Consider the following 25,253-nt stretch of genomic DNA (forward strand, 5'->3'; position numbering starts at 1 on the left):
TTTTTTTTATATGAAGCCGCTCATATTTGGCTTGCCTCATTCAAGGACAAGCGGAGCTCGGCTCAGCTAAACAAGAACACTAGCCGACTCATGAGCTTTCTCTGGTAAAAAAGCCAAGCCCAAACCTGTTCCATTCGACTCATTTAAGAGTCTTACTTGCAGATGCATGATTTTAATAAATTTTTTTATTTTGTTAAAAAAAATCACAATTTATGAGAAGATACCTTCACCACCAACTTAACCGAGAAAAAGGAAAAAAAGAATACATATCCATAATCCCACCAACTCATGCAAGTTGACTAGCACATGACAATAAAGAATTAAAAAAAAAAAAAAACAAATTGTAGGAACAAGCCACTGAAGATTTACCAAAGGTCCATATGATAGACAGCATCCGGTCTGCAACATGTGAGGATATAGAAAGGGATACGTGCTTGCCTATTGTTTTTTTATTTATCAACCATAAATGGATACGAGAAGATGTGTGAAGGGGAAGCGAGAATGAAGCGCGAAGCGTGGTACAATTGTGAAGCCATTATGCATGAAAAATGAAAAGGAAACACTTAGAAAGCAATATGAAGTGCGGGTGAAAGCAGCAAGTTTGTTATAGAAATGCTATTATTTCCTAATATAAAAAAATCTAGAAAGTGAGTGTGACAATAAGGAAGTGAGTGGAACGTACCCTGTTGGGTCAAGTTCTGAGAGCCAATTGGGTTCCCAAAGCTAACCAGGTGCAAATGAATCAAGTTTTATGCAGGCCTCTAGCTTGTGTCTGATGCATTTTTTTCTAAAAAAGATAATATATATATATATATATATATAAACTGAATTATGTAAACCAACAAAATATGTAAACTAGTATAAACCGAGATTTTCATCAGTTTTCTTTTTTTGTAAATCTAACCTTGCAGATGCATTCTGCGTGGTCCATTTGCTTGGAATTGACTATTGGATCATTGAAATCGAATAAAAAAATGTGATTTTTGCATGTTTTAATATTTATAAAAAATCTAATCTCCCTTGATTTTGAAGTCTTGAAAGATTCTTCTTATATATCTTAATCGGATGATCTAAGAGTTTGATTCTATAAAACCAAGCATCTAGACTACATCCGTGAGGTGAAATTTTAGAAGAAAATAAAAAAGAACTTAATGAAAATATCGGTGCATATCAGTTTACATATTATTCTGATTTACATATTTCAGTTATATATATATATATATATATAAAACATGTTTTCCCATTTGAATAGTTCCTTAACTAAATGGTCACTACTTGTTCTTTTGTTTTTAATATGGGACTAATAGAGAAAGAGAGTTTTATTACAATTTGATCGTTACCTAATAAAATGGTAAGTATTTAGTTATTGAGCATATTATAAAGATGACATGTAAGTGGCACTTTTAAGTGATTATATAAAAAGAAGTGGCACTTTTGTAATTTTTAAAATATGGGTTCGTCAAAGAATAAATTCCGGTTCATTGACGTCCATGTATTAACGCGTTAATAAATCAACTTCTGTTTTTAACCCTCTTGCTCCTCTCGCATTTCTGGCCGCATTTCCGTTACGCCACTTTCTGCTTCTTTTGGAACTTTCTGCTTAATTCCCGCCCAATAAAAATCCGAAGAAGACGAAGGCGGCGATATCCTAAATTCTTCTTCTTCTTCTCTGTCTGTGAGGGTTCTGTGTTTGGAGTGAGTAAGGAAGGATGAGGCTCCTGAAGGTAGCGACGTGCAGCCTGAACCAGTGGGCGATGGACTTCGACCTGAACCTGCGAAACGTGAAGGAGTCGATCGCTAGGGCGAAGGAGATGGGTGCGAGGGTCAGGGTCGGCCCCGAGCTCGAGATCACCGGCTACGGTTGCGAGGATCATTTCTTGGAGCCTGATACCCACGCCCACGCGTAAAATTCACCCTCTGTGATTTTCCTTTTTTTTCACTTAATTAGTCGACTTTTAGTTCATCGGAAGCCGTCTTAGAATCCTGATCCGAAGTTCGCTTTGTTTCTTTTTGTTGTGGCATGAAGAAGTAAATTCTTCGATTGCGAGTTCATTTCCTTTTGTTTTTTACTTTCTCTTTTTTTTTTGACGAATTCGATTCTTTAGCCCTTTGTCAGGTGGATTCAATTCTTTTGCAGTTCGATTTGTCTTCTAATCGATCGTTCGTTCTTCTTCGTTTAGAATCGTCGGTGTGTGTTTTCTTAGAGTGAGTTTTTTGCAGTTCGATTTGTCTTCTAATCGATCGTTCGTTCTTCGTTTAGAATCGTCGGTGTGTGTTTTCTTAGAGTGAGTTTCGTCTTGGAAGGAATGGAAGTTCTTTGTTTTTGTTGCATGAGATGATTTTTTTTCCTTTTCGATTTGTTGGGAATTGTTTGTGGTTTTTATGTTGTAGTGAATTGGTTTAGTTTGGTCGAGGACTCAATTTGCTGATTCACGTCGAAGGAGGATTTTTGTAATTTCGGTTTAGTTTGATGAGGTTTGCAGTTGTCCATTCCGGTGCTTCTGTTCTATCTTTGAATCAATTCGGATTGAGGATGTAAACTTTTGCTATCTGTGCTCGAATCGGGAGCCTCTTTTAATTTCGGATTGGTTTGTGGATTTTTGCATGTTACATAATCGGTATGGTTTGGAAATCGTTGAATACGTTGTTTTTACAAAGTATAAGTTCCTTCCTTTCCTTTTCTGTTCTTTGTGATCGTTGAGCTTTATGTTCTGCTCTTTTTGTTTTTCCATGTTGGGTTTACTTTTTCTCTCTTTAGATTCCTTTCGTTATTTCTTTTTTCAAGTTAGGAAATAGCTCTAGAAAAGGGTTGAAAAGATGTCTTCAGACAAAGTAGGATTCCTTAATTTTGTTTGGTTTGCTGAACTTTCTATTACTGCTTGATTTATTTTTTTGAAATCGGGCAACTGATACAAATTTATTATCACGTTCATTTGGAATTGATAATTTGAAAAAAGACAATTTTCTTTTCCAGTTATTTTTTCTTTTTAATTTGATTTATGCATGCTAGGGGTTTAATTTCGTTTGTTAAAGAAATTAAATTCATATGTTAAATGGAGTAGAATTTCAGAATTTCAGTTGGATTTTACACGGTTTTGTTCTTTTTTGAAGTTTCTGCTTATGTGTGAAGGAATTCATGTAATCCTTTTGGGACTAATTCATGATCTGAACCTAAATTCTTTTAATTTCACATAAAGTTAATTGACATTTGTTTTTACTTGCTTATATTAGATGAACTGCATGCGCATTTGCGTTTTGTCATTCACTATCCACAGTAACAATTCAGTATTAGGCTAAAGAACTTTGGTCTTTGTTCGTTGCCATTTCCAATTTCATAATGTTGCTTCTGGATTGCAATCTTTCTTATTAAGTTAGATATTATTTTTGGTGTTTTCGTTTATAAAAAGTGAACTGATGATGAATGTAGGTGGGATTGTTTGGCAGATCTTCTGTCAGGAGAATGGACGGAAGGCATTTTATGTAGTATCGGCATGCCAGTTAGAGAAGGAAGCACCCTTTACAACTGCCAAATATTCTGTTTAGACCGGAAGATCCTTTTGATTCGACCAAAGATGTGCCTTGCTGGTGATGGAAATTACAGGGAACCAAGATGGTTTTCAGCATGGAAGCATAGAGGCCAGTTGATTGATTTTCAACTCCCGCACAATGTCTATGAGATTACTTCACAAAAAACAGTTCCCTTTGGTTATGGGTATCTGACATTCTCAGACACGTAAGCCTCTTGTCTTCAGCACTTTAAACTTTCAGACACAGAGAAATCTGTATGCTTTTTAATCTGCTTGTTAATGTATTTCTGTATCGCATGTATGATTAGTTCCGGTAAAGTTTGGTTTTGTTGTAGTTTGCTTCCTGCTTCTACTTAGTACAAAAATCTGCAACATTGACAAGGGCCACCATGTCAATTTTTCATTTTAAATTTTTGCATCTGGCAAACTTAGCAACCCCCTATCTGAAGCAATCACTGTTTGTCTCATGGCATTGGTTATACAGAGAATCTCCTGCAGAGTCACACATCCACTTTTTTAGATTATTTCATACAATGGCCGGAAGTTTTAGATTTCAACTTTGCAACTCAATAATGTTTCACATGTAATGGTTTTTGCCTTTATGCTCTGTTTGGATGCCATATTTGAGATGGAGATGGGAGGGAAATAGGGATTCATTGTATCCTCTATTCCCCCATTTTTTTTGGTAACCCAGATTTGTGAGATGGGAGTGAAGAGGAGGGTGGAGATGGTCTCCCATATCCCCATTTCAACTACATCCTAAAAAAGATGTAGTTGACAACTCAACTCTCATCATCCATTTTCCTCTCCACTCCCATCAGCTCTCTTATCTCCCCTCCAACGCCAGCTCCCAAAGAGAGCCTTAATTGATTTGGCTGATTCATGAAGGTCACAGTCCTCTCAGTAGACTCAGTCTTCTTTTTAGGATTTTTTCTGTACATTGCCATAAGCAATGAATGATGAAATATACATATGTCAAAAGGCGTGAATATATCCAGTGAGTTAATTATTTTGAGTTTTTGAAGCAAAGAACTGTGTATATTCTTGCTTTTGACAAGCATGAGTCCTTAACTTCCACACTAGTAAGTCATTCTGATTTGTCTTTTCTCATCAGAGTGGTTGCTGCTGAAACATGTGAGGAACTTTTTACTCCAGATGCACCCCGAATTGAGCTTGCGTTGAATGGTGTTGAAGTCTTTGTTAATGCAAGTGGTAGTCATCACCAATTGAGAAAGCTAAACATCCGAATGGACCGGATCAAGAATGCTACATTTGTATGTGGCGGTGTTTATATATATAGCAATCATAAAGGGTGTGATGGTGGCCGGCTTTACTATGGTTTGACATTTATTCTTTTTTCCTTTTTGCTTTTCTAGATTTGTGTGTTGGCATTTGTTGCATTCTGTGAATTGTGTTCAATGCTGAATGTCTCCATTTTCTATAATCTTTACACTTACCCTGAGCATTCAGGCTCGTATGCATTCTTCAATATGATGATTTTGGTGTTTCCCTGAGGCAGATGGATGTTCTTGTGTTGCTGTGAATGGAGATGTTGTTGCCCAAGGTTCCCAGTTTTCACTTAAGGATGTAGAGGTTTTATTTGCACAAGTTGATTTGGATGCTGTGAGCTTTCCTCTCTCATTTATATTATTGCTGTTGCTCTTTTCACTTTCTTCTGTTCATAGTGAAAAATATGTGTGTTGTTCCTTCCCTTGAAGCCTTTTTTTTTTTATCGTATTTCGAGTTGTTCCCAGTTCAAGGCACTGGAAGCAAATTTTTTTTTTTAAGAAGAAAGGAATATATCTGTTAATTAAAGATCAGAATATAATCAATCTTAAGGGGTAGATGGCGAGGTATCACCCAGTCTCAGTCCTCTAATTGTTCGAACAATAGAAAAGGTAGGCCTGTTAAGATGTATTGATATAAATTCACTTATATATATATATATATATATATATATATATATATATATTTGACTGTTTCTCATTGTAATAGGTTTTGCCCATGTAGGGACATTTTAGTCTTTTTACATGTATGTAATAGGTACTGCCTATTAGGGGCAGTTTTGTCTTTGTGTATATTTTTTCATTTTATTTTTTATTCTGTCTTTTCCCTCTTGCATGAGGGTATATTGGACTTTATCCAATATAGTCGTTGGGAGTGTTGGGACCTCCCCAACTGCTATAATTATAGCTGTTGGGAGCATCCCAACTACTCTTTTGAGTCTTGTATAGCCTATATAAAGGGGGTTAAATCCCCTCTTGTATTAATGCTTTTTCTTAAGCATTTTCTCATAATAATGATCATATTATTTTTAAGTGTGTGTTCTTGTATTTGCTATTGTGAACTTTTATATTTGCTATTGATTAGCTTGCGTATTGTCCCTTTGTGGACTTGTGTTTGAGCACTCTCTTTTGACTCTTGTATGCCCTTGGTGGCTCTTTTTGTATTTCTCTTTCTTTCATTACATGGTATCAGAGCCATAGGCTCTTGGGATCGCGTGATACTTCTCCAAAGTTCGTGGTTGTGGCAAAGAAGGGATCTTCCTCAAGCATTTGTTCGTGATACTTCATTTCTCTCCTCCACACTTGTTCGTGATAGTTCATTTCTTCTCTCCAAAGATAGGCAAAAAAGAACTCATGACGGTGGTCACATTCAAGCTAAATGACTCAAATTACCTAATGTGGGCCGCTGCTATGGAGAACCATCTTAAAGGCAAAAAACTATAGGGGTACGAAAGTGTCACTACATGTGAGCCACATCTCATACTCACCAAAAAAGATGGAGATCAAATCAAAGCCCTTGATGATGAAGAAAGAGAAAAAATTCTTAAAAAACATCATATTAAGGTGGAGGATTAGGAAGTCGAGAACGCTCAAATCCTATCTTGGTTCCTAAATAGCATGAAATTTAAGATAGCCACCAACATTGTGAAGTTTAAAAAAGCTTGTGATGCATGGATCTTTCTAAAAAACATGTTCATGCAAAAAGACTTGGCACGACAATATTTCCTTCAAGAGAAGGTTCAAACTATAAAACAAGGAGATAAGAGTGTGAGAGATTACTATGAAACTCTCTCTCCTCTTTGAGATGAGTTGGCCTTGCTTGAGCCTAAATGGGAAGGCACGTGCATTGAAATGAGGCGAAAGTAATTGGAAAAGGAACAACTCTTTATGTTCTTATTCAGGTTGAGACCCAAGTTTGAGCAAATTAGGTCCTCAATTTTGCATAGGATTACTACTATCTCACTTAACGAGGCCCTTGTCGAGGTATACCAAGCTGAAACTTGACTTGGCATGAACAAAGGAAGTGAGGAAGTCCTTGTCGTGTCAAGACCCAACAACTATGTCAAAACATATAGACTTCATTTTGGGAGGAATAACAATGGTAGAGTGAGGAGAATAATATGCCATTTTGTAATGAACCAGGACATATCAAACCAGAATGTCTCAAGCTTAAGAAGAAGGTGGCAACTGTTAAAGAATCATCCAAAAATGGTGAAGAAGCAAACAAGAAAGGAGGAGACCTTAAGGATACCATCAACCAATTAACGGAAGCACTTCAACAATTCCTTAAGACATCTTCAACTTACTTTTAGTGTCACCGTCTCCACATCCTCTCCTCCCGATACGTTTTCGATACTTGATTTCGGTGCCTCCTCTAGAATCTCTCTTATCTGAATGCACTAAACCCTTTTATAGTTCATATTGTTTCTATCGATGGAACTAATTTGAAAATCAAAAGCATTGGAACCTTTAAAAATATTTCCAACAGATTTCTTCATGTCATCTTTGTCTCCAACAGATTTCTTCATGGATACGCCGTTGAGTTTGTGAAATCAGGTCACTGATGTGAGAATGCAACCCCCGCATTTCTGTCAATCCATCATCGTTGCGCCTTTGTAGTTGAAATTCCCTGAGCTTCACTTTTTAAGTGTTCATGAGGCGAAAACTATATTCTCTATGCTCCTTCAATCATCCTTTCATCTTACTTTTGAGAAATCTGAACTTAACCATCAGTCTAAATCCCACCTATTTGCCTTCAGATGGCTGGTTCCACTAATGCAAGATTACGTCCCTTAAATCCCTCAATCCACAGACACAAACTTCAAAATGATACTTGTTCTGACCTTTGACCCAGTACTCCATTGCAGCATGATCCCTCCATGGTCCAGATGTCAGCATTTAAGGATTTTGTCCATTGAGTTTTAAAAGGCACCATGTGGAGCAACTACATAGGAAGGAGTGTTGGATTCTTCCCTATTGTGTGGATGTTTTTGCGGGTGTCAAAAATTGATGATCAAATAATGAAATGATCCAGTCATGATGTCCGAGTTTCTAGTTTGTTCTGTTGATTTGTCGATGGTCCATCCAGAATAACTTATAAATGGGTTTAGTTCATCATTACTTTATTAATTGAAGAAGTGAATTTGTGGGTGCATGCCCACCAAAACTTGAAGGGAAGTTTACTAATTTGCACCTGTAACTCTCCATCTGAAAAAACTTTATTCTATGCTTATAATTCTTTAAGGGATGCAATCCAAAATGTTGCCTTGGTTTAGTAGAAACCTTGGTTAGTACATGTGATATTCATGTGTATATTCCAGGCCAAAACATTTTGGCATGGATTTCCTTCTGTGATTGTTCTGTTATTTATTATCCTTAATATTTTCTCGACAGTCTAACAACTCATTTCTTGATCTGTCTTAATAATCAGGTAGTTAGCTATCGAGGAGCAATCAGTAGTTTGCGAGATCAAGCAAGTTACAAGCCTAAGGTTCCTTCTGTGGCAGTTCATTATAAACTCTGCCAAACTTTCAATTTCCAAGAATTTCCTTCGCTGCCAATTGAGGTGAGCTATTTCTTGGTCACAAATAGCTTTTCACTTATGAATGCACTTCTCTAGGTTAATTTTACATTTATAGATATAGTAAAGAGTAATAAACCAAGCCTAGTTTATGTATATGGATAGATGTGCTGGCAACCTATGCTTGGTTCCAAACCAAGCTCTGAATGAAAACTTGTTTAGGCATGCATTCATTAAAATAGGAAAGTATGGTTACACTAAAGTCGTGCCCAGATTCTTTCTTGCCATCTCTGCTTCTCTGCTATATACCATTGTTCTCTCTTTTGCTTCATGATGATACTATGTCACATGGGTGCGGGGGTGCGGCAAAAATATAGAAAATTATATATATATATATATATATAAAGTTGGACATAAATGACCCTGGGTGCGTTGACTGCACACAGGGTCAGGTTGACCGCATTGGGTGCAGGTGCGGCACCTAGTTGGAGAATCCCTGTGACATATAGGACAAAAAAATTTTCTTGGCAATTTTTTTAAGTTCGAAAATTGGACCAAAATGACCCTGGGTGTGTTGACCGCACCCGGTGCTCGTGTCGACGCGGGTGCGGCACCCTGCTAGCCCCCTGTGACATAGTGATGATATGATTGTTCAAGATCTCTAATGATAATTGTCAGACTGAATAATTTAAAAGCTGTCTCAACTTTTTATTTTGAAAGGAAAAGTTACTATATAAGGAATCCATTATGCTACCTTATGGAAATTTGTGAACTTGAAGGGGGCGTTTGTTGCATCCCCACCCAAGCGAAACCATTTTCTCTTGAGAGGGAAACCCAGGAGGGAAGTGCTTTAGCATGAGAGGAAGCGTGAACTGGCTTTGATAGGAAAGATGTTTTTTTGCATTCATTATGTAGAACCTACGAAGATGTTTGTTTTACCCCTCTAGGGAAAGAGGCTTCCTTTCCTATGAAAAAGGGCCTCTTTCATAGCAAAGGGCATGAAAGAAACACCCCAAAGATAGTAAAAAGAAGAAAAAGATAGTACTTGTCAATTCTATGGTAAGTTTGTTTAATATGCTAACCAGGTGCATGGAAATAGTTAACAAACCTTACTGCAGCAATGACTACACCTCCTTTCTGTTTATTCTATTTTATTTTTTTGAAAATTCTTTTTCTGCCAGCAAAGGCTAACTTGTGTGTAGAATTATCAGCAAGTTGCCTTTTTTCTGCATTTCTATCCGAAGTTCTAAAGTTTTATGACCTTGCAGGTCAAGTACCACTTGCCAGAGGAGGAGATAGCTTTAGGGCCTAGCTGTTGGCTGTGGGACTACTTGAGAAGGAGTGGAGCTTCTGGATATTTGCTTCCACTTTCAGGCGGAGCAGATAGTTCTTCTGTAGCAGCTATTATTGGATGTATGTGCCAGCTGATCATGAAAGGTACACTGAATATTTGCATTTAACATCCTCATGTTTATCTAGACCATTCACCATTGTTATCTTTATATCCAGACTTCGTCATGCATTATATAGCAAGGGGACACGTTCTCTTGGATTAGTGCATTGGCTTATGCAACACAACTTAAAACTTATTAAGGGGGTGGGTACTTTTGCAATGTGCTAGTAGAATCTAGTGAGACCAATTTTTACATTTAGAACAAATCCCTCACTAAATGTGAATATCCTAGAAACTGGCTAAGATAAAAAAAAATGAGATGTTCAATTCTTTGGTTGAATTGCTTTGAGGGCTTGTGTACCAACTTTGAAAGTGAATCCCAACCTAGGTTAAAACGGGAGTGGGAGATGGTTCCCCAAGTCAGAAAATGTGGTAATCATTCTATTTTCCTTTTTTTTATGACATTAATTCTTTCTTGTGTCAGTTTTAGCCACTTCTACAATGACACTCTATCCTACTGTTTTTCATAGTTAAAATTTTCGTTGGGAGCAATCCATAGTTACCTTTCTCAGCTGGCAAACATTTATTATCCATATCTCTTATAGCTCAATGACTGCATATGCATGCAGCAATTGCGGACGGAGATGAACAAGTTAAAGCTGATGCTATACGTGTCGGTCAATACCATAATGGCGAGCTCCCTCATGACAGTAAAGAGTTCAGTAGGCGCATTTTTTATACCGTCTACATGGGAACAGAAAACAGGTAAGATTAGCACTTTTTAGCAATACACTGAAAATAGTGATATCATGATTTTATGTCATCTTCTAAAATGTTTGGTAATGTGATCTGTGTTAGATCTGTATAAAAATATAGTTATATATATTCATGGGGAAATGAAAACCTCCCCAATGGAAAACCCTCCCAAACCTCCCCAATGGACGTTTTATTGGATTTTTGGTGTTTTTTTCAAAATTCTGGCCGTGCAAATGTGATCTATATGCTTGTTTTTATCGGAATCAGTTCTTGGAGCATTTGATTCTGATGCATGGATAGGTTTTTATAAGTTTCAAAATCAATGGCGTACAATTTTCATAAACTTTTGAGGCTCCGAATACCATTTTTTCTATCTAAAATTCATGATCCAAGTGTTGATTTATAGTAAATCAATCATGCTGAACACATTTGTACGGTCAGAATTTTGAAAAAAAATACCAAAAATTTTCCATTGGGGAGGTTTTCATTCCCCTATATTCATGTGTGTGTGTATATATATAGGGACATTTTGGTATTTTCCCTTTTGTAATAGGGTCATCCTAGTAGGGGCTGTTTTGTACTTTTGTTTTTTGTTTTTTGTTTTTTAGGACGACTATTAGACCCGCTTTACTATATGGTACGGAATGTTGGGCTGCCAAGAGACATCATATTCAAAAAATGAGTGTAGCTGAGATGCGGATGCTTAGATGGATGTGTGGAAATACAATAAAAGATAAGATTCAGAACGAGGAGATACGTAAGAAGGTAGGTATTGCACCCATTGAAAATAAGATGCGAGAGAATCGTTTACGGTGGTTTGGACATATTCGGCGAAGGCCTAATGATGCTCCAGTTAGAAGGTTGGAGAAATGGGAAAATATATTAGTTAAAAGAGGTCGGGGTAGGCCTAGGAAGACTTGGATGGAGATGATAGGAAAGGATATGAATGCTTTGAACCTCACCGAGGACATGGCATTGGATATAAATGATTGGAGGAAAAGGATTCATGTGGAAGACTCAAAATGAATTTCTTTTTTGGTTCATATCGCTGACCCCAATTGTTTTGGGATGAAGGCGTAGTTGTTGTTGTTGTTTTTTGTTTTTTATATTTTGTAATTCATATGATTGTTGGAGCAGCCAAACTAGTCGTTGGGGGCTAGCCCAACGACTAGTTGGGCTGCCCCCTTTGTCTCTCTTTTGTGCTTATATATAGGGGACTTCCCCTTGTAATCTTAATGCTTTTCTAAGCATTTGTTAAGTGAATAAATATATTTTTTTATATTGGTCTCTTGTTTGGCTCTTTGAAGCCTTTGTATGCACTTTTGTGCTTTTGTATTGGCTTTGCATTTGTGTTGTCCCTTAGTGGACTTGTATTTGTGCTTAAGCATATTGTATTTTGCATTTCTGCTTGTTTCAGTATAAGAGCTTCTTGGGTACTTTGACCTCGGAACATGGTGATCAATCATCCTCGTCATGGAGCATGAAGCAAAGAGTGAACTCTCCTTTAAGCTCAATAGAACTAACTATATGATGTGGTCAGTTGTAATGGAGAACCACCTCAAAGAGGAAAAACTTTAGGAGTACGTGATGGGCACTACTCTCGAGCCTCTACTGAAGCTCACAAAACTTGAAGGAGGCATAGAAAAGGCTCTTGAAAGAGAAGATCGAACCAAAGCTATTTATGAACATCAAATGAAGATAGAAGATTGAGAAAACAACCATGCTAAAATCTTAGCATGGTTCATGAATAATGTGGATATTAAGACTTGTGCTAACATTGCCAAGTTTAGAAAGGCAAATGAGGCATGGTTCTTTATGAAGGGTATGTATACCCAAAACCCCAAAAGGACCAAGACAATATTTCTTGCAATTGAAGATTAGAAGTACTAAACAAAAGGTCATGAATGTTTAGGACTATTTTAGTGCCTTGTCCTAGGGGTGGGCATCGAGCCAGCCTGGCCTGACCTGGGCCCATTTAGAGCTTGGCCCACCGGGCTTTAAGTGTGGCCCAGAACAAAGATTGATCGATTCTTAATGGGCTCGGGTTTGAAGAGCAACCCATGGCCCGGCCCAATGGGCCAATGTGAAGCGGGTTGGGTCCAGCCCGACCCGAACCAAATCCATTTGTAAATAGTAATAATTAATAAGTTTTCAACTTTCCATGTATCCAATTAATTATCTTTCTAGTTTTCATAAAATTAATATAACTAATTAGGTAAATAGTAGTTACCAAGGTACTATGAAAATAGTTAATTTTTATATTATTAAAAAAATAATAAATAACTCAAGCCCATCATGCCTGCTCAGTTGCCCGTTGGCCGGCCCAGGCCCAGCCCACGCATATAGCAGGTCGAGTTTTGGTCCGGGCCTAAAATCTTGGCCTAAACCCGACCCATGGTCGGCCGGGTTGGCTTGGCCCATCAGGCGGCCCGACCTGTTGCCCACCCCTACTTTGTCCTCTCTATGGGATAAGTTGGCACTCCTTGAACCTAAATGGAAAGTCTCCATTGTTAAAATATAGTGTATATATTTTTATACATAACTGATATACGTATATTTATACAATATACATATATCAGGGGTATTTTGGTCATTTAATGACATATAATATAGTACAGTCCAATAGGGACTGTAGAGACTTTTTTGTTTTTTTATTTTCTGTTTTTTGTATGTCAGTCAATATGACTGTTGGACTGCCTCCTTTTCATTATACGTGAGGCTCTATACCACTCTATGTAATACAAGCTTTTCTAAGCTTATTGGCCGTTATATAAAAATTAGTTTTTTTACATTGTGCTTGTGTGGAAGTTGTGCCATTGTGTTATCATGGAATTTGTGTTTTTGTATATCTCTTTTATGAGATTGTTATCGGTCCATTAGAGATCATATTGTATTTGTGCACTTGTTTTGCCCTTTGTTGGCATTCTGATTGTGCACATCTTGTTTCATTACATGGTATCAGAGCTTATGGCTCTTGAAGTGTTGAAAATTATCTTGGGATTGCTCTCTTTGTGGTGGTGATCTTCAATCTTTAGTCTTCAAACGCAAACCTTCTTCGTTATGGGAGAAAGAGATTTCGCCTCCATCACCCCCTACAAGCTTAACGAAAGCAACTATTTTATATGGGCTATCGTAATGAAAAATCAATCAAAGGTAAATAGCTTTGGGGGTTTGTTAGTAGAACTACTAATAAACCTCAACTTAAATTAACAAGAAGAAAAGGAGATCAAGTCAAAGCTCTATCCGAAGGACAAAAAGAGAAAGCTTTGCAAGAATACCAAAACAAGTTGGAGGATCGAGAAGCTAGCAATGCTCAAATACTTTCATGGTTCATGAATACCATGGAGTTCAAGATCACCACTAACATCATCAAATTTAAAAGGACATGTGATGCATGGATCTTCTTAAAGAGCACATTCATTCAAAAAGATATGTCTAGGTTATATTATCTTCAAGGCAATGTGCATAATACCAAACAAAGAGATAAAAGTGTAAGAGACCTTTATGGTACATAATACCAAACATTCATTTGGGATGAACTAGTTATGTTAGAAGCAAAATGAGAAGATTTGGCTATTGAGATGAGAAAATTACAACTTGAAAGAGAAAACCTTTTCTCTTTTCTATATGGTCTCCGATCAGAATTTGAGCAAGTTAGGTCTTCCTTGTTTCATAGGACTTCGACTTCTTCTATAAGTGAGGCTCTTATTCAAATTTGTCAAGAAGAAACAAGACTTAGAATGCACAAGTCTAATGACGAGGTTCTTACCGTATCAAGACCCGGAAATTTTGTAAAAACTTATAAATCACCTCACTTTGAAAGAAAATTCAATGGAGGACATAATGGGGGAGGATACAAAGGAGGACACAAGGGTAAAATTACTTGTCATCATTATAACATGAACTCTTCTAACAGGGCACTGCACCCACAACCATGCAGGTGTGACACTTGGGCACGACTTCCTTTATGTCAGGTGAAGTCAACCACATTGAGGTCCATTTTTATCCAAAAGTAGGTTCAATTAAACCTAATCAAGTCTAGTTTTATATATATACATAAATGCACAAACATGCACATAGTTTTAACTTAAAACTGTTAAAAATTATATTTATATATATACCCTCCCCGCACCCTCGCACCCAAGTTTTTTTAAAGTGTTGCATCGCCTCACCTGTATCCGCACCCACACCTATGTGACATAGAAAATAACAAAAACAAAAAAAATACAAGAAAAGAAAAAGGATTGATGTGCCCCTAATCGGCACAACCTATTAAAAAAGACAAAAATACCCCTAGAGGGTATTACCTATTACATCATTAGAAATATATATGTACAATATGAAACTATATATATATATATATATATATATATATACAACTTAATACTCCCCCTCAAACTCACGATGTGATATACCGGAAGTTTGAAAATACAAAAGGAATCAATAGGAAGGATCCAAGTCTTCAATGATAATCTTCACCAAATGCCTGCATCGACTATCTTCATCTTCATGATGCATCAAAAATGAAATTTCTTTCTCAACCCATATCATCTTTAAGAAGCTGCAGAGAGAACAAAACAAAGGTTCCAACTACACAAAAGAAGATATCTTAACCAAATAGTTATAAAGTTTCAAAACAAGTATATATTTTGAACAAGAATAATACTCAAGTAGAATTTTCAAACAAAGCAGCAATAATTTTAAGATTTTAGAAACATTAGACAATCATTAAGAAAGATAAAAACAAAACAACAATAATTTTAAGATTTTAGAAACATTAGACAATCATTAAGAATGATGAGAGGAGCATACCTCAAAGATAAATTTTTATGAAATCAAATTTTAGACAATCATATACCAAAAATCAGCATATTTTTCAAGAAAACATAAATATTAATCATAAGAGAATTTGATCACTAAAAGACATAAATTATCAAGAAGAGATAAACAATCATGCATAAATAATATCTCAAAGTTTTAAAAAAGCACTTCAAATGAAATAACAAATCATCAACTATACTAAGCAAACACGACAACATGCATATAAAATATAACAATTCAAAAGATCCTTCAAGAAATGAGGAGTTAATTAAATTCATGCATACAACAATGTGAACAAGATAATCAATATTAAACACACACATATATATAACATGCAATTAAAGCATATTTATTGAACATAATAATGAATGAGAACAATCTCATAAATCACAACCCATTAGGATTCATTTACACAACCTATAATGGGTTTAAGCACAAAGGACCAAACAACAATCTTAATATATATATATATATATAGAGAGAGAGAGAGAGAGATATTATCGATGAAATGCACATAAGATGCATGATTTATCAATAAATATTTTTTCATACAATGAATTAAGCGATCTGCTTTTATTGAAACATAACTAACTCTTTAAGAGATAATATCTAGATAGTAACTACAAGTTGAGCAAGTTCATCTAATTTGATTTACAATAGTTATAGATGACATACTGATACTGATGGTCATATGGCTGCATGTCTTAATTGCATACTACTGTGCATATGGCTGCACGTCTTACCTTTTTGTGAGTGATAATTTTCCAATAAGAGGTCATTTCAAATGTATCGCTTCTTTTTTTTCAAGGTTACCATGGATGTAACAGATGGAAATCTCTTTCTCTCTCCATGTGCTGTGTCTGCTTTCCAAATGGCTAGCTTCCTAATTAAGGTGGATCATGAAATTTTTTTCTCATGATCTCCAGTGTTTATCTTGTGATTTGGATGAGACAAGAGCCCTCTGAGACTTAGTTGTTTCATCTATGCAGTTCTGAGGCTACTAGGCTGCGAGCAAAGGTCCTCTCTGATGAAATTGGCTCATATCATATTGATATGAAGATTGACATGGTTATATCCGCATTGATCTCCTTGTTTCACACACTTTCTGGGAGGAGGCCCTGTTATAAGGTACTAATCTGAATATTTTATATTTTTGAGTTCTTTTTTCTTTTTAGTTTTTGGGGTGTCCTCTTTACATGAAAAGTTCATTCTGTCTTACCTTTATGGGCTTATGGTGAGCGCTTGTTGATGAGTGTTGTAATTTGTTGACTGAGTCTATCATTTGACAGGAGATTCCAATTTCCTTTTTATTTTCTTCTCTTTATTAAAAATGATACTGATGTGAGCTAGAATAAGCTAAAAAAGAGATGTTTGTTAAAAAGATGGTTCTTGAAGTCTCTCTTTGAAACAGTTCAGAAACTTGGCAAAATGGTATATGTCCATTTATATGACATGGTTGCCTTGGATACCTTGCCTATACGTGTACTCCCTACTTTCTTCAACATCATCCAGACGAATAAATTTCAACTTCAACCTGTGCTAAAGACTGCCTTTTGTCAGCGATTTTTTGACCCAACTCAAGTTTTGGTACCATTTGAATCCAATTTTAGTAATGTCATGTTTCAATGAACTAAGGACATGCCTAAAGGACCTGAACTTGCAAAACTATGGTCCTGTTCACAACAGCTTCTCTAGAACTAGAACACCCTGTGTTTTCCTTACTGTACGCATCCAGTCACCAGTATCAATGTGTTGGTTACATCTTAATGAGGCAGTTTCTCAAGATATTTAGGATTTCCTTATAAATCTTGGGAAATGCTCAGGAAGTTTTTTCCATTTAAAAATGATAATAATAAACAATCCAGTGTAAGAAAAATAACTTAATTTTTAGAAAAGTTTTCAAAATATCATTTTTAGGTGTATAAAAGTTTGAAAAACAACTTGTGAAAACACCATGATAAACCGTGTTAATATCATGAAGCAATATATTTAAATTGGTGGTATTTTGAAAAGATCATGATAAATTGTTTTTCTATTATATAAGACCATGGTGTTTTGAACATATCGATGACATCTGTGTCTATGGGGTTGTCATAATTGAACACGGAGAAGCCAACAGAGAGGATATTTGGACCATAAACTAACTCATGTCTTCTGTTTTTTTTTTTAAAGAAAGAAAATTGTATATTAATAAGATGGAAGAATTACACCGTTACCAAAAATGATGAGGTATCACTCTCTTGTCTTAAGAAAGTAAGGAAGTAGGACAACCAAATACAAGAACAGCGACAGCTATGAAGCTAGAACCAAAGACTGCTTACAAAACTATTCTATTCTTCCCTGTCCAATTCAAGTCCATACCCGACCTTAAACCAGTGGTAAGCTGGAGCTCTTTCTTGACTACATGGATTTTAGTGGTTGCTAGAGTATTTCATGGGTCAATCAACCCCTTATCAGGCCATAACATTCTTTACTTCTTTCATGTCCATGTCTGTTTTCCTTTTCTGCATGTGTGCACATTAATGTGTTTCATTTAATGTGTTGTTTCTAGTCTAGTTGGGTCACAGCATTAACATAAGCCTTCTTTAAAGGTTGATGGTGGCTCAAACACGGAGAACCTGGCACTGCAAAATATTCAAGCTCGAGTAAGAATGGTCGTATCTTTTATGCTAGCGTCTCTCATGCCTTGGGTTCATAACAAATCTGGCTTTTATCTTGTGCTTGGGAGTTCAAATGTTGATGAAGCATTGTGAGGGTACCTAACCAAGGTGTGAATTTCTACTACCATTTGTTATACATCCCTAATATGCATTTGATGGGGCAGTTGTATTTTTCTTTATTAAGTCTCCATCGTTCTTTTTCCTTTATTGAGTCTCCATTGTTCCTGTCATTGAGTTTTTTGTGTGATATTTTTCATTTCCTGGTGCAGTATGATTGTAGCTCGGCTGATATTAATCCAATTGGGAGTATTAGTAAAGTGGATCTCCGTGCATTCCTTCGCTGGGCTTCTGTTAATCTTGGATATACATCTTTGGCAGAAGTCGAAGCAGCTCCTCCAACTGCAGAGTTGGAACCTATCCGTTCCAATTATTCCCAGGTCTTTCTCTTGACTGGTTATAAGATATTGTTACTATTACTATTTCCCCATGGCATTTCACTTAAGTACGAAAGGGTAATGCATTATTCGGAAAGCGTATAAAACTTCTGACATGATTAATTATTTGTGGTTTCATATTTCATGAACTGGGGGAGGGGACCTTTTCCTCAAGCCATTCCTTATTAATGTTTTTGTTATCATGTTTGAAGTGTCATACAAGTGTTAAGGGAAGCGTTGTGTGTGGACATTATTGTTAAATGACTGAAGTTTTTCTTAATTATGCTTGTGCTTATAATTTTGAATTTTACTCAAACATACTTTTGAAGATCTCAGTCAGCGAGGAAAAAAGACTTGTTATTTTGATTGTGTTTTGTGTTTGTATTGAGCTATCCTCTTCTGTGTATCAAATCATGTATACACCTACAGTACACCTTCTGACAGCTGCATAATACACACCTACCCATTTCCTTTTTGATGAATAATGCTGTGGGGTTACCCCAAAATTTCCGTTCATTGAAAAGGCATTTACACAGTATCCATGAGGAAAGAGTCACTAGCAGCCTGATGATCAGGTGGCTTATTTTTCCAATACATAAAATTCCCCACCACAATATCTACAGAGAATAAATAAAAAATCAACAAATCTGGTCCCTTAACAAAGACAGAAACATCCAAAATTTTGGATAGGCATGACAAAATACTAGATGAATTATTCCATTTGCCCTTCCAACTGTCTTTAAAACGCCATCAATTTCCTAATTGGAAATAATCTGCAACTTAGTAGATTGGATTTGATTTGGAACGTAAGAAAAAACTTTATTTCAGTCAAAATGAAATTGAACATAAACCCTTGAATAGAACCTACTGCTGTGTCTGAACTGCAAAAGCAAATCTTTTACCAGAAGACATCGCCCAACCAGCTAACTGCAAACGAGTACAATCGTACGGTGGAGCAATGTATTGATCAATAACTGGTTGTCCATTTAACCAGATTTTAACCGGAGTTAGTTCAATGGCCACTTGATTTTCAATATAATTTCCTTATAGGAAAACCAAATTTTCCTCAATGCTATCAATCTCCCAACCTGTGTCATCATGCACGACTTTATTCCAAATAAATCATAATATCCAAATTACAGTATTGAAGACAGCTTTGCAAGATTCCCAGTCATCCAGCTAGCTTGGAATTTCTTGGAAAACCACCACTTGATTTGGCAACCAATATTTGAGTTGAGAACCCGCTTGACTCCAAACTTGTTAACAGCATCCTTCCATGGATTTTAACAGCCACATTACACTTAAAAGCAGATGATCATGATTTTCTTCCGAGCTTGTACACAAGTAGCATCCATTTGCCGTAAATATACCTCTTCTCTGAAGTCTATCAAGAATTGGAAGCCTATTAGCAACTGCTATATAAAGATATAAACAAACCAAGATTCATGAGGTATCTGATCCTTAATCCAAATGAAACGTCTCCACTGTTCTTTAGAATACGATGCCTAATAAAATTCCAGCATGCCAATGTTGAAAAAAGTGTTTTGGAATCTGTATCAGAAAGGAAGACATGCATATCGTACTATATCATATTGTATCATAAGATATAGGAAAAAACACATTTACAAAATTACAAAAAAACAGAAAAACACTAAAAAATCAGGAAAAATAGAAAAAAATGCAATAGGAAAAAAAATTAAGCATTAAGATCAATTAAACATAGATGTGCATTAAGCCATTAACATCAAGTAAATTTCATTACATAAACATAAATGTTATGAAAGTTCATTACATAAACTTGTATAATAAAATTATAAAATACATCAGTCATTTTCATCGAATATTCATCGAATACCGGTGGATGATTGTTTCAAATATTTGGGATCTATCATTCAAAAGTATGGAGAAATTGATGGAGATGTAAATCATAGGATAAAGGTTGGGTGGATGAAATGAAAAAGTGCAACTGGAGTGTTGTGCGATCGTAGAATGCCATTGCGGTTGAAGGGAAAGTTTTATAGGACGACTATTAGGCCCGCTTTACTATATGGTAGGGAATGTTGGGCTGCCAAAAGACATCATATTCAAAAAATGAGTGTAGCTGAGATGCGTATGCTTAGATGGATGTGTGGAAATACAATAAAAGATAAGATTCAGAACGAGGAGATGCGTAAGAAGGTAGGCGTTGCACCCATTGAAAATAAGATGAGAGAGAATCGTTTACGGTGGCTTGGACATATTCGGCGAAGGCCTAATGATGCTCCAATTAGAAGGATGGTGAAATGGAAAAATATATTAGTTAAAAGAGGTCAGGGTAGGCCTAAGAAGACTTGGATGGAGATGATAAGAAAGGATATGAATGCTTTGAACCTCACCGAGAACATGGCATTGGATAGAAATGATCGGAGGAGAAGGATTCATGTGGAAGACCCAGAATGATTTTCTTTGTTGGTTCATATCGCCGACCCCAATTGTTTTGGGATGAAGGCATAGTTGTTGTTGTTGTTGTTTGTTGTATTCAGTGTTCTCCATCAGGGATGACATCTTTGTAATGAAATAGAAAGAGAGGTGCACACACAAATCCACTATGGGATGGTGCACATAAGCCACTAAGGGCTAGAACAAACACTCAAGAACTCACAAGCCACTAATGGGCATAACACAAAGACATAAAACATATAATTTTATTATATTAACAAATGCTCAAGAGAAGCATTCCCACAAAGGGGACAAGATGTCCTTTTAGGCTAAAGAGGGACTAAAGGGGGCCCATTATAGCTGTTGTGGAGGCCCCAACAGCTAGAAATATAGCTGTTGGGGAGCCCCAACAGGTATATGGCCTAAAGACCATAATGCCCTTACATAAAAAAGGAAAGACAAAAAAGGAAAAATAAAAGAAATAAAAAATATCAAATCTGCCCCTAATGGGCAGGACCTATTACACATGCAGAATTGCAAAAGAAACCCTAGTGGGTATTACTTATTACAAGAGAAGAAACACACACACACACACATATATATATATATATGTACTATATATATGTGAACAATAACATATACACATATTTAACAATCTTGTGATAACTGGGCAACATCTTGTGGTGGCTGTGCATCAAGTCATGCCCATTCCCTTCTATTTACTTCCAAACTAGTAAGAATCTCAGCCCGTACATTACTTAGAATGTTAGGTGAGTGATACATTCACATAAAGTAAGTTTGAATGCCTACAATGTGCAGCTTAAAATGATACAAGCCCCAGTGATGCCATCTCAAAGTAAAAATGTGAGAGAAAAGGATGAAGATGCAGTATGGTGGGCCTCACTATTCATTAGTTTCCACTGATGAAAAACTCATATATTTCATTTTTTACTATGTTAACAATGAAAGATATGAAGTAAAATTTATTAAAATTCCTTAAGATCTGTAATTACAATAATGTGCATAAGAAAAAAAGATATGTCTCTAGTGATTGCTTTCTCATGTTCGTCCTCAAAGAGCTGGAAGTAAATCTTCATCAGACAAAACTCAATTGCAGATGAAGGTGACAGTCTAACTGCATTAATGCCCTCAAATGGAGGGCTTACAAAAGAGAAAGTAGCAACTGAAGAGCCAGATAGCCTGAGGAAAGTGCAAGCTCTCACACATTCCTGCACTACTTATGGTACCTATAAGATGCATACATCAGATTTCTGTTTTAGCAACTATTTAGTTGTTTGTCTGATTTTTTCACACATGCCTGAGGAATTTATTTTCAATCAAATGTGCCCATGCTTGTGTTCAATATTGTATGCCCTTTATGTGATCAAACCTGGACTGAACATAAACTTGAGTGATGCCTTGACTCAGACAGGCGATTAATCTAACTGCATGGACACATTGACCTATCTGGTTCATTTGTTGACCTGTGCAAGCCGCAGATCAGTTACTTGCAAATGAATTTCAAAAGCATGGGTTTGCAAGCTATCAATATGCCTCATATTGGCCCCACTGGTATCAAACTTTATCTATATTGCCCTGTGAACATCCAATGATATTGTTTTGTGGTAGAGGGAAACACTTTTTGTATGCAGGATAGTTTTTATTTTATCATCTGTTTGTTCAAATGGTTTTCAACTAGAATGACATTTGTATTGTTGCAGATCAAGGATCAGCTGATCCCATAATTAGTAGATGGATTTACATTAAACTTGTCAATGCAGATCGCAACAAATACAAAGACATGATAACATGATAGTTGATGGAAATGAAATAATTTGCTTTTTCTATTTAAAAAACTAATTCGACAATAAGTAAGATTGAATAAAAAATGTGAGTTCATGGTCTAACGTTCTGTCTTTGTGGCACAGTTAGATGAAGTGGATATGGGCATGACATATGAGGAGTTATCATTCTATGGACGGCTTAGAAAGATTTTCCGATGTGGCCCTGTCTCAATGTTTCAGGTTACTCTCATAAACTCAGGTTATCACAGTTTATTATCTAGGTTGTGCAACAACCCTTCTTATGATGACATAGTTAAATAATATTATTTTTACTTATTATACTCAGATTGTTTGAGAGATGAAATTATCTTATTGTTTTTTCTTATTATGTGTGCACATGTAAGCACACACATGCATTTATGACATGGAATCGATCAACTGTAGCAAACATCAAGGGATCAAGTACTCCTGTGGACTAACTTGGTGTGGTATCCATTGCAGTGGATCTGTACCTGATGGAAAGGTGTTCATAGCATTATAATTTGGTTAATGTCTGTTATTTATAGCTTTATTTTTTATGTTTTAGAACCTTGTTCACACGTGGCATGGTAGGCTTACTCCTTCTGAGGTTGCGGCAAAGGTCAAGCACTTCTTTAAGTACTACTCAATGAATCGGCATAAGATGACTGTCCTAACGCCATCATATCATGCTGAGGTATTTTCATGATGTAGATCTTGACTGACTAATTATTCAATTGTCTATGCTTGCATTCTATGAAGTATATTCAGCTTAGATATAAGAGACTTGACTTATTTTTAAAATGTGGAAACTAATATCTTTTGGAATAGAAATTCTTATTCTTTTTTTTCCTTCAACCCTCCAATGTCTTTAACTCCATATGGTTTCATTTTGTTTATTTCATTCGACTTAAATTTTTTCAGGTTGTGCTCAAACATTTGCCTATTTTTTCTATTCTTGAATTTTTAAGTAAGGCTTTCACTAATCATGGAAAATTAAGAAAGACAACATTGTTTCCTGCAGAGTTATTCACCAGAAGACAATAGATTTGATCTTCGCCAGTTTTTATACAATACAAGGTGGCCTTATCAGTTCCGCAAGATTGATGAACTTGTACAGAAAGGTGCAGCTGGCAGCATCCCTGTGGTAAAACCTAAGGAGCCAACAGACTTGGAAGTTTCCATGGTCCATGCAACTGGAATGGGGGTTGCAGCAGCTGACGCTGGAAACCCGAGGACTGGCTTGTAATTTTAATAGTTTGGTAGGTATTTTGATATCTCTGCTTTTATGGGGGTAATAAGATGTAATTCATGCAACATGTTGTTGACCCTTATCTTTCTAATTCATATCATGGTAGTTGCATTTGGTCTTTCTCTGTTTCTTTCTCAAAAGATTTTGGTGTCTGAATATTTTCCCACGCATAGATTATTCTTTTCTTCTCTCTCTCTCTCTCTCTCTCTCTCTCTCTCTCTCTCTCTCTCTCAGCCTTCTCTTTGGACTTTGGTTGGAGCTGATATGACAACCTTATGCCAAAGATAGTGGTGGCTAAGGCACTTGTTTGGCTGGTATATTTAAAGATAGATGGATGCAAGTTAATCTTAGCAAATACAGCATCAGATGGTTGAAGGGCATCTTGATAGAAATGAGATTGTGAACATGCGCTTGAGTTCTAAGATTATCCTAGATTTTAGGTCTCTAGTCGGAGTCCAGCCCTGGAAAAGCCAATATCATTTATTTAGTTACTGTTTTCTTTGGTAAATGTTGTCTTTGTGTGGCTTTTGCTTTTTTATTGCCTAAATTTGCCACCGACTCACAGTTTGGTCAAGGTGTCTCGAGGTAACGAAAGATAGCAAATTTATTGCTTTTCTTTCAGTGAAATTGCATGATATACGCTTCTATTTTTTCAATCTTAGTTAATGATGATGCCGTATTTTTGCTGGATGATAAACGACCTTTGGCCCAATCTACTGTTTGTCGCTTATGTTTGATATTTGACAGTCAGACAGAGTGTGAACAAGAGCTATTGTTGTCATTTTCTCGATTGATCATTAAATGCCAATTTTCCTTTTCTCTTTTTGAAATGAGGGATGATCAGGCGCAATCTGATTGAATACTTCTAGTGTGCTGCTTAGAGATGTCAATGGATTGAATTTTAATCCAACTCTGTTTAGTAGGATTTGGTAAGCTAAATTGATATTCAATTATAATTGAATGCGGATATGGTTTTGATTTTTTTTCCTACCTAATTTGACAAATATCCAGATTTGATGGATATATGAATCTGATTATGTGTAAAAAAACTGGATATGGTATGAGCTTTTCACCATCCCAATTTGAATCCGAATTCGAGTACTTTTAGTCAACATTCAATTAGTCTAATTTGGTATTGGCCACATCCGACCTGAATCTGAACCATTTACATCCGTAGTGTTGTTGCATCTGATCACCCACCTTCTTTGGTAAGAGACAATCAGTTGTGGGGCCCAACAGCAGATGGTGTGTGATCAGGTTCCGGAGCACACCAAAAGTGTGTGGTCACATTGCACCTGATCCGTCCTCCTTATGAAATCTAAGCAGGCTTTTCTTGAATCTCCCATTCATTCGGTTATTCTTTCAGTGAATAGCATTGCCAGCA

The 25,253-nt window shown here is 36.3% G+C and overlaps 1 pseudogene across 1 annotated transcript; it reads left to right on the plus strand.

Annotated features, from left to right (window-relative positions):
• The first annotated feature begins 1,529 nt into the window (after nt 1–1,529).
• On the plus strand, nt 1,530–23,991 carry LOC149831301 (glutamine-dependent NAD(+) synthetase-like; annotated as a pseudogene). The gene is made up of 13 exons (XR_016433272.1): nt 1,530–1,903; nt 3,428–3,733; nt 4,642–4,865; nt 5,047–5,150; nt 8,244–8,378; nt 9,602–9,770; nt 10,356–10,491; nt 16,293–16,431; nt 17,895–18,071; nt 18,233–18,400; nt 22,744–22,839; nt 23,186–23,314; nt 23,642–23,991. The product of XR_016433272.1 is annotated as a glutamine-dependent NAD(+) synthetase-like (transcript).
• Nucleotides 23,992–25,253: the final 1,262 nt, after the last annotated feature.

This window comes from Nuphar pumila, chromosome 7 (genome assembly GCF_984573655.1).
Source record: "Nuphar pumila chromosome 7, dmNupPumi1.hap1.1, whole genome shotgun sequence".
NCBI lineage: Eukaryota > Viridiplantae > Streptophyta > Magnoliopsida > Nymphaeales > Nymphaeaceae > Nuphar > Nuphar pumila.